This window comes from Chiloscyllium punctatum, chromosome 36 (genome assembly GCF_047496795.1).
Source record: "Chiloscyllium punctatum isolate Juve2018m chromosome 36, sChiPun1.3, whole genome shotgun sequence".
Taxonomy (NCBI): domain Eukaryota; kingdom Metazoa; phylum Chordata; class Chondrichthyes; order Orectolobiformes; family Hemiscylliidae; genus Chiloscyllium; species Chiloscyllium punctatum.
The window spans coordinates 66,541,271-66,549,374 of NC_092774.1; the positions used below are offsets into that span (position 1 = coordinate 66,541,271).

Sequence of the window (8,104 nt, forward strand, 5' to 3'; positions counted from 1 at the left end):
AGGGATGATATGCCTTCGCCATGCTTATATTGAGTAATGGTTGCCCCAAATCTGCTGTGGAAAGAGTGGGTTCCAGTTCGTGGGACACTGACACCAGTCCTGGGGAAGGTGGGATTTGTGCTGTCTCTCGCTTCCCATTCTGCCCCTTGTCCATTTTCTCCCTTCCCACTGCCCCCGCACTTTCTCCCCTTTTCACACTGGACCCCGATTCTCTCCCTAACCCTCTGAACCCCAGTCATTCTCTACTCCCCAACCTCTGTCCCCTCTCCATTTCTCTCCCTTCTCCACCAGCACCATTGCCCCCGCCCGTCCTTTCTCGTGCCTCAGCCCTCTTTGATCTCGTGGCCGAGCAGAGGCTGATAGTCAAGTTTAGAACACATGAGGATGGCCTCAGCCGAGACCCTGGGTTCACGTCACACGACAGGAGACCCAGCTACACAATACACTCTCACACACACAAACCCATTCTCTTACATACTCACACGCTCGTACAGACCCTCTCTGATCGACATGCTGTCTCTCAGACACACAGTAATACATCCCCACACTCACACTTACGCATACACCATCTCACATGCTTATACTCCATCACACACACACTGTACCCAGCATGCACACGCACACACACGCTCTCTCTCATGCATGCACTCACATATAGAAGTCTTTGGGGTGAATCTGCGTTTGCAGGATTATATATTTGGAAATAGAACCAGTCTCACTCAAGATTAGGATACAGATAGACCCTACCCTCACAGCTTTCATGCATTGTCTGACCTGAGGTGTCACCTCCGTTTATAGAACCTTACGTTACCTGGAGAATGTGACTTTTAAAAAGTTCTGGGATTTACAGATTAATGAACCGAAACGTACAACCCGTTTTAAAAGATGAAAGACTCAACAGTAATCTAGGTTTCTTCAATATATCATTTATGTTACATGACACTATAATCTTTTATTATATATTCGGTGTCTTATGATCGTCCGCCACAGAAACTACAGGTCCAAGGAGATCTGTCCCAACTTTCCAATCTACCTTCAGAACTGACACTCCTCAGGCACGGCACCATTCCCGTCAACCTGTTCATACCCTGAGACCAACGAGCCACATGCCATGGGCACAGCCAGCTCCAGAAGCAGCTGAGACTTGCTCAGTACGAAATACATTGTACATTGCTCCCAGAATTTCAAGCAGCAACGAGTTTCAAGAACATCTGCTTCTCAGTCTGTCTCCTGCTCCCAGGACACTGCTGTTTGTCCCGTCCCCAGGGACCGGGCTCTCTCCACTAGCGGATAATTGAACCATTTTGTTTCTCCTTCCAAGCTGTGCTGGTGGAAGGCAGAGCCCATTCGCTCTTCTGCTCTCTCTCCCTATCACTTGGGGGAGGAGACGTCATTGACACGAATCCATCAAATGGCAACTTTGAACTTGTTCCAAAGGTCTGTTCTCGGAGAAATGACAAGGTGATGTGCTATCGGGACAGACAGAAATGGACACCGGAGACTCTTCCCTCAGGTAAATTGATATGAGTGCCTTCTTGTGCAGCCTGTTTGGTGTTCAGAATTTGCCTTGACACAGCAATCCTGCAGAAAGTATTTTGTTACAAGGGCGTCTGTTTCTTTACCGCAGGAAATGGACATAAACAGCAAGTCATGTGTTTCTACTTCACCAGTTCATTACCATCTGAGGGAAGAGGTTTCACACTTGAGATCAGAACACAGCGACAGAAGAGGACAAGACAACACAGAGCTCTACAAGGGTGCCAGCGCAACTGTGTAAATCTGACCCTAACCACTCTCTGCACGAAAACGTTCTTCATAATGTCATTTTTACTTCCTTTGCTCAAGACTCTGCCTAATTGGGAGCGATCCTTTCAGGCGTGGTACCATTTTCATGGTAATATTTTCTCTGTCTAGATCCCTCATGTCTTGGAAAATGTCAACTGGGCCAGATTTCAAACTTCTGTTCTCCAAGGAGAACTGTCCCAACTTTCCAATCTGCCTTCATTATTGACATTCCTCATACACGGCACAATTCACGACAACCTGTTCAGCGCTGTCTCCAATCACTTCAATTCCCCGCTTCCTGAAATTTCACTCTCAGATTTTTAGCAATAACGCAGCTGGAGAATTCATTCAGACTCGGATTGTGTGGGCGAACAATCTGCAAAACATGTTCTAACTTTGCAGTGTTCGCTGCAATGGTAGCTCAGCCCCATCCCCAACTTCTGGCAATCCGATCTCGTTTAACAAAGATGCTTTTGTGGAACAGTGATCTAGCACTTTTGCGGTTCAGCTGTCTCCCTCTTTCTGAATCCTTTGGGTGAGAGGTGTCAGTTTCACTAAAAAAGGCCCTGACCTTGCGGTTGCCTACCACTTTAACAGGTCCCCCTGTTCCCTGGCCAACATCTCCGTCTCAGGCTTGCAGCAGTGTTCTAGCTCCAGATGAAAGAACAACACCTCATTTTCCACGCGGAGACCTTACAGCCCTCCGGTCCCAGAGATAGGCAGTGGGACGGCATAAACACGGAGCATCATTCTCGCGGAGACAGAAGCCATTCAGCCCATCGAGCCCACGGCGACTGTCTTGTCACTTGTCTCTCTCTCTCTGAGGTTATTCACAATCGGTGGTATCCGTCCTAATAGTGGGGGACGATGTCTGAGTCGTGATGCGGTTTCTGACATGCTTGTCATTGACGTCTGAACCAGGGTGGCGAATTACTGCAGGGAATGGCCGAAACCGCAAGGCATGGGTTTCAACTTCACCAGCTCATTAGCATCGTGGAGAACCGGTTTTGCGATTCAGTTCAGAGGAAACCGACCAAGAACAGAATACCACTGAGACCTCTAAAACCATGCCGCTTGAATGGAGTGGATCGATATGAACATTTCGGCAAGTTGATGCAAAGGCAGTTTGCCGAAGAAAGCAGATCAAGGTGACAGTAAACGATACCAGAGGATGGCTTCGATTCATCGACCTCTGGGTTATGGGCCCAGCACGCTCCCGCTGCGCCACTCTGCTCCCGTGTGGGGAGTGCGTTGCACAGAACACTTCAGGTTTTTGTCTGGCACGCGGCAGGCACCTTCGAGCCTGATGTCAAAGACCTCCACTGCTGTCGTGTGATATGCTGTTTCGCAGACGTATGGAGGCTGTGTCAATATAAACTTTTTTCTAAATTCCCACATTCTGTCGGTCGAACTGTGATTTCACACTGAATCACAACATGTGTCACAGCGCAGACGGAGGCTCTGCGGCCCACCTTCGCTCTGCTGGTTCTACACTTAAGTAAACGTGTGACTCTAGTCGTTTCATTCTCTCGCCTTCTCAGCGGAAATCTGCACATCTGAACGTGACCACCGAATTCCCTTTTGGGTCCATTGAATCTTCCTCTTTGTCAATGTCAGACAGGGACTTACTGACCCTCACCACTCCCTGTACGAAAACGTTCTTCCTAATGTCACTTTTACTTCTTTTCCTCGTGACTTAAAATTCTGCCGAATCGTTATGGATCCTTTCAGGCGTGGGAGCATTTTCACAACATTATTTCCTGTTTCTAGGTCCCTCATGACTTGGAAAAGTTCGGTTCTCCGAGGAGAGCTGTCCCAATTTTCCAATCTACCTTGATTGCTGACATTCCTCAAACACCGCACCACTCACGTCAACCTGTTGAGCACTATGGTAAAAACAATGACTGCAGATGCTGGAAACCAGATTCTGGATTAGTGGTGCTGGAAGAGCACAGCAGTTCAGGCAGCATCCAAGTAGCTTGTTGAACACAATCTCCAACCATTTCATTTCTCTGTTTTCTTCCTCATTCGTACTCCAGGCAGCCCACGCTGGTTTCACGAAGGTGCTTTTTGAGAAAGTTAATCAGGCACAAGTCAAGTTAAAAAACAGGGGCTCGTCCGGGATTTGAACCCGGGACCTCTCGCAAATCAGCGCAGTAACAGACCCTAAGCGAGAATCATACGCCTAGACCAACGAGCCAGAAAGCACGCACGCAGGCAATGCCCCACACCTCTTGAGCGACCTGAGACATGCTCAGTATGAAATACATTTGAGATTGCTCTCAGAATTGCAAGCGGCAAAGACTTTCCCGAACAGTTGCTTCTCATCCAGTCTCCCTGCTGCTATTTCATTCCACCGCATTCGCTGCTCACAGTGTCGTTTCCCCAACGTAGCATGAAGGATAAACTGGGTGACTGCTTCGCAGAACATCCCGCTTCTGCCCGCAGAAACTAAAGGCCCTGACCTTGCGGTTGCCTGCCACTTTAACACATCACCCTGTTCCCTGGCCAGCATCCCTGTCTCAGGCTTGCAGCAGTGTTCTAGCTCCAGATGGAAGAACAACATCTCATTTTCCACTTGGAGACCTTACAGCCCTCCGGTCTTCAATATCGAGTTCTATAACTATCGGGACTAGAACCAGTGGTCACAACCTTAGAGTAGGTTAGATTAGATTCCCGACAGTGTGGAAACTGGCCCTTTGGCCTAACTAGTCCACACCGACCCTCCGAAGAGTAACCCGCTCGGTCCCATTCCCCCATATTTATACCTATGGGCAATTTAACATGATCAATTCACCTAACCTGCATATCTTTAGTCTGTGGGAGGAAACCAGAGCACCTGGAGGAAACCCATGCAGACACAGGGAGAATGTGCAATCTCCTCACAGTCCGTCGCCCGAGTAAAGGGAAGACCTTTTAGAATGGAGATAAGGAGAAACTTCTTCAGCCAGAGAGCAGTGAATCTGTGGATGTCACAGAAGGCTGTGGAGGCCAGGTCAGTGAGGATAATTAAGACTGAGATGGAAATGTTCCTGAGTATCAAGCGGATCCAGGGTTATGGGGAGAAAGTGGGAAAATGGGGTGGAGAAACTTATCAGGAGGAGAAAGTGAGGACTGCAGATGCTGGAGATCAGAGCTGAAAATGTGTTGCTGGAAAAGCGCAGCAGGTCAGGCAGCATCCAAGGAGCAGGAGAATCGATGTTTCGGGCATGAGCCCTTCTTCAGGAAGCCCTCCTGAAGAAGGGCTCATGCCCGAAACGTCAATTCTCCTGCTCCTTGGATGCTGCCTGACCTGCTGCGCTTTTCCAGCAACACATTTTCAGGGAGAAACTTATCAGCCATTATTGAATAGTGGAGCAGACCTGACGGGCTGAATGGCCTAATTTCTGCTCCGATCTCTTATGGTCTATTGCTGTCCTGGACACAGTGTAAGAATTGGGAGCAGGAGTAAGCCATTTGGTCTTTCGAGTCTGCACCAGCATTCAACTGATCATAACTGAATACATCTAGTTGGACAGTCTGGGACCTTTTCATTGGAGGAGGTTGAGAGGTGACCTTGCAGAGGTTTATAAAATCATGAAGCACAGTGAGGCATGCTTTTTGTGGAACCCTACGGGAGTTTTCTGATCACAGAATCATACAGTACAGAAAAGGCCCTTTGGCCCATCAAGTGTGTACCACCAAAATATTGCCACTTACACTAGATTCATACAGCTGTACAGCATGGAACCAGACTCTTTGGGGTCCAAAACTAGAGGGCATAGGTTTAAGGTGAGAGGGGAAGGGGGATCTAAGGGGTAACCTTTTCACACAGAAGGTGATGCATGTATGGAATGAGCTACCGAAGGGAGTGGTGGGACTGGGACAATTATAATATTTCAAAGTTATTTGGATGGATACATGAGTTGAGAGATAGATGGTACAAATTCTGGCAAATCGGATGAGATTAATTTCAGTTTAATCAGAGTGGCCATGTTGGATGGAAAGGTCAGTTTCCGTACTCTCCAGCTCAATGGTGGGGACATAACCTGTGTCCACATTCCCCCCTCCACCCTGCCACTTGTTCCCAGGCTCTGACCTACACAACATCATTGGGTCACCCAGACCCTGACAATTTCCACATAGCTCCGGGCATTTCTCACAAGCACCACTCAGATTGTCAGCCGCTGTCAGAAACTTTAGTTGTCCTTTTTGTCCAACCTTCAGCACTGGGCGAGTATTCTCTGTTCCCGTTGTGGGATAGTGTTCAAATAGCGACCAAAATCAGCGACTGGCGAAAATAGTCTCTTTATTCAGCAACTGCAAGTTGCACAAGTTTGAGGTGGTGATGGAATCCTGAAATACTGTCCTTACAGCAGCCTCTTTACACACAGTTCTTACAGAGATTAACACTCCGTCACTATGGTGTCCCATTGTTTTATCTATTGGACACAAACGCTGGCTGCTACTCCCAATGGGATTGAGATTGTGTGGTCTGCTTGCAGAATTAACAGGTGACAGTCCTTTTGTCTTTTAAGCTAGCAAATGTTCGCAAAAATACTAGGCCTGTATGCTGTAAATAAGTTGGACATTGTACCTGCACTGAATAAAAGAATAAAGGATATTAAACTGCTTACCGCAGCTGGGTCGTGAGATTTCTTTAGTATTTACCGGCGTGAATTTCATTTATTCCTGCAATTTCACAGAAGTGCAGTCTAGATAGTCAGTTTCTTAAAGGGTCAGTGGCTGCGAGTTGAGGAAACTGTTTGATGTTCTGTATCTGTGCAGGTCCCGAGAGGTGGTTGGTAAGGACTGATTAATATCATAATTTTTCATGGAGACAAGATGGCATGGGATGGTATTGTTCTGAATACATTACTGCCTAGAGTTAGCTTTTGATGTAGAAATAAGCCTAAACACTGCTTGTAACAAGAGCTGTTAAGGGTTGAAGGTGTGAAAAAGCAGGAATGACTTGAAAGGTATTTTAATTTAGTCTATTTTATAAATAGACTACAAAACCGCGGTTTTATGAATGAATGAAGCCGCATTATAGGAAGGAGTTATGAATGAATCAAACGGGAATGCAGTATTATTAGATATAGGACACTTGTGAACAGATAGAAAAGACTTATGAATGAGTAAATAGAAAGCGTTGTGAGTGGGTTAGTAAAGAGACCACTTTATAATACAACATCTCACACCATGTTATCGTCCTCACAGCCTCATGGAAAGGGAGAAAGCGGGGCCAATCTTTACAGAGTAAACTTCTTCACAGAGGTAAACATGACGCGTTTGCACCTCCCAACTCTACTGCTTGTTCCAAATCAGTAAGTGTGTCTTAAATAGGTGTTCAATTCACCAGGGAATGTATGTCCTCTTGAATATTAATAGAAGCCACACCCACAAAGCTTCCAAACGATCTCTACTTGGTGTGACTGGATTGGTGTCTGAACAGATGGACAAGCTACCCCAGAGACAGGACAGTCAAATGGACAATGGTAACCCCATAAACTGGGGGTTAAAGAAGTTTAAATTTGCTTTCATATAACAGGGCACCCAATCTTCAGGGTTCCGCTGGAGCCACAGCCAAACACCAAGAGACTGGATAGTTAATAAATGTAACTGTTAATAGGATAACTGTGAATTCGATTAATTCAATTTGTTCTTTGTAATGTTAAGACATGCAATGTATATAACTATGAACGACATGGAAAAATTGTACAAGTACCAGAGATTTATTTATATGAATAAAGTATATTTTGAAATAAAAAAACGGTGTCTGAACAGATGGGATGACTGACTGAATCCCTTCCCGCACTCGGGGCAGGTGAACGGTCTCTTCCCCAGTGTGGACAGGCTGATGTCTCCGCCGGGAAGACCAATCAATGAATCCCTTCCCGCACACGGAGCAGGTGAACGGCCTCTCCCTGGTGTGGACCTGCTCCGTCACATGAAAGAAAACTAGATTTACAATTTAAGGCCAAACATGCTATTCTGCTAAGTTATTCCAATTAATTGGTAATTTTTTTGTTTAAAAATGTGAAAGTGTACAATTCTTCCAGTTAATCACTGGTATTCAAATTTCTCTTCAAAATTAAATATCATAACAAAACTGGGTGTCACTGTGGGATTTTAAATCTGTAGGGTGTGCTTGGTAAAGTTTGAATGAAGAATATTTCAAATTGAATTTTATCGTGTTAAGTACCAAGACTTTCTGGAGAGGAAAGATTTGCCCACAAAATAAGTGTTGGTTCTGTAGAAAATGAGTCTAGGGACTCAATAACAAGATAAAGAGACGACAGATGAATTGAAAAGAGCTTGAATGTCTTTACTAAAGAGG

The 8,104-nt window shown here is 46.0% G+C and overlaps 2 protein-coding genes across 2 annotated transcripts in view; one reads left to right on the forward strand and one right to left on the reverse strand.

The window, feature by feature from the left end:
• Positions 1-8,104, forward strand: part of LOC140460614 (uncharacterized) — a 333,883-nt gene that overhangs the window by 226,330 nt on the left and 99,449 nt on the right. The window lies entirely within an intron of this gene.
• LOC140460617 (uncharacterized) overlaps positions 1-8,104 on the reverse strand; it is a 58,243-nt gene that overhangs the window by 23,136 nt on the left and 27,003 nt on the right. The window lies entirely within an intron of this gene.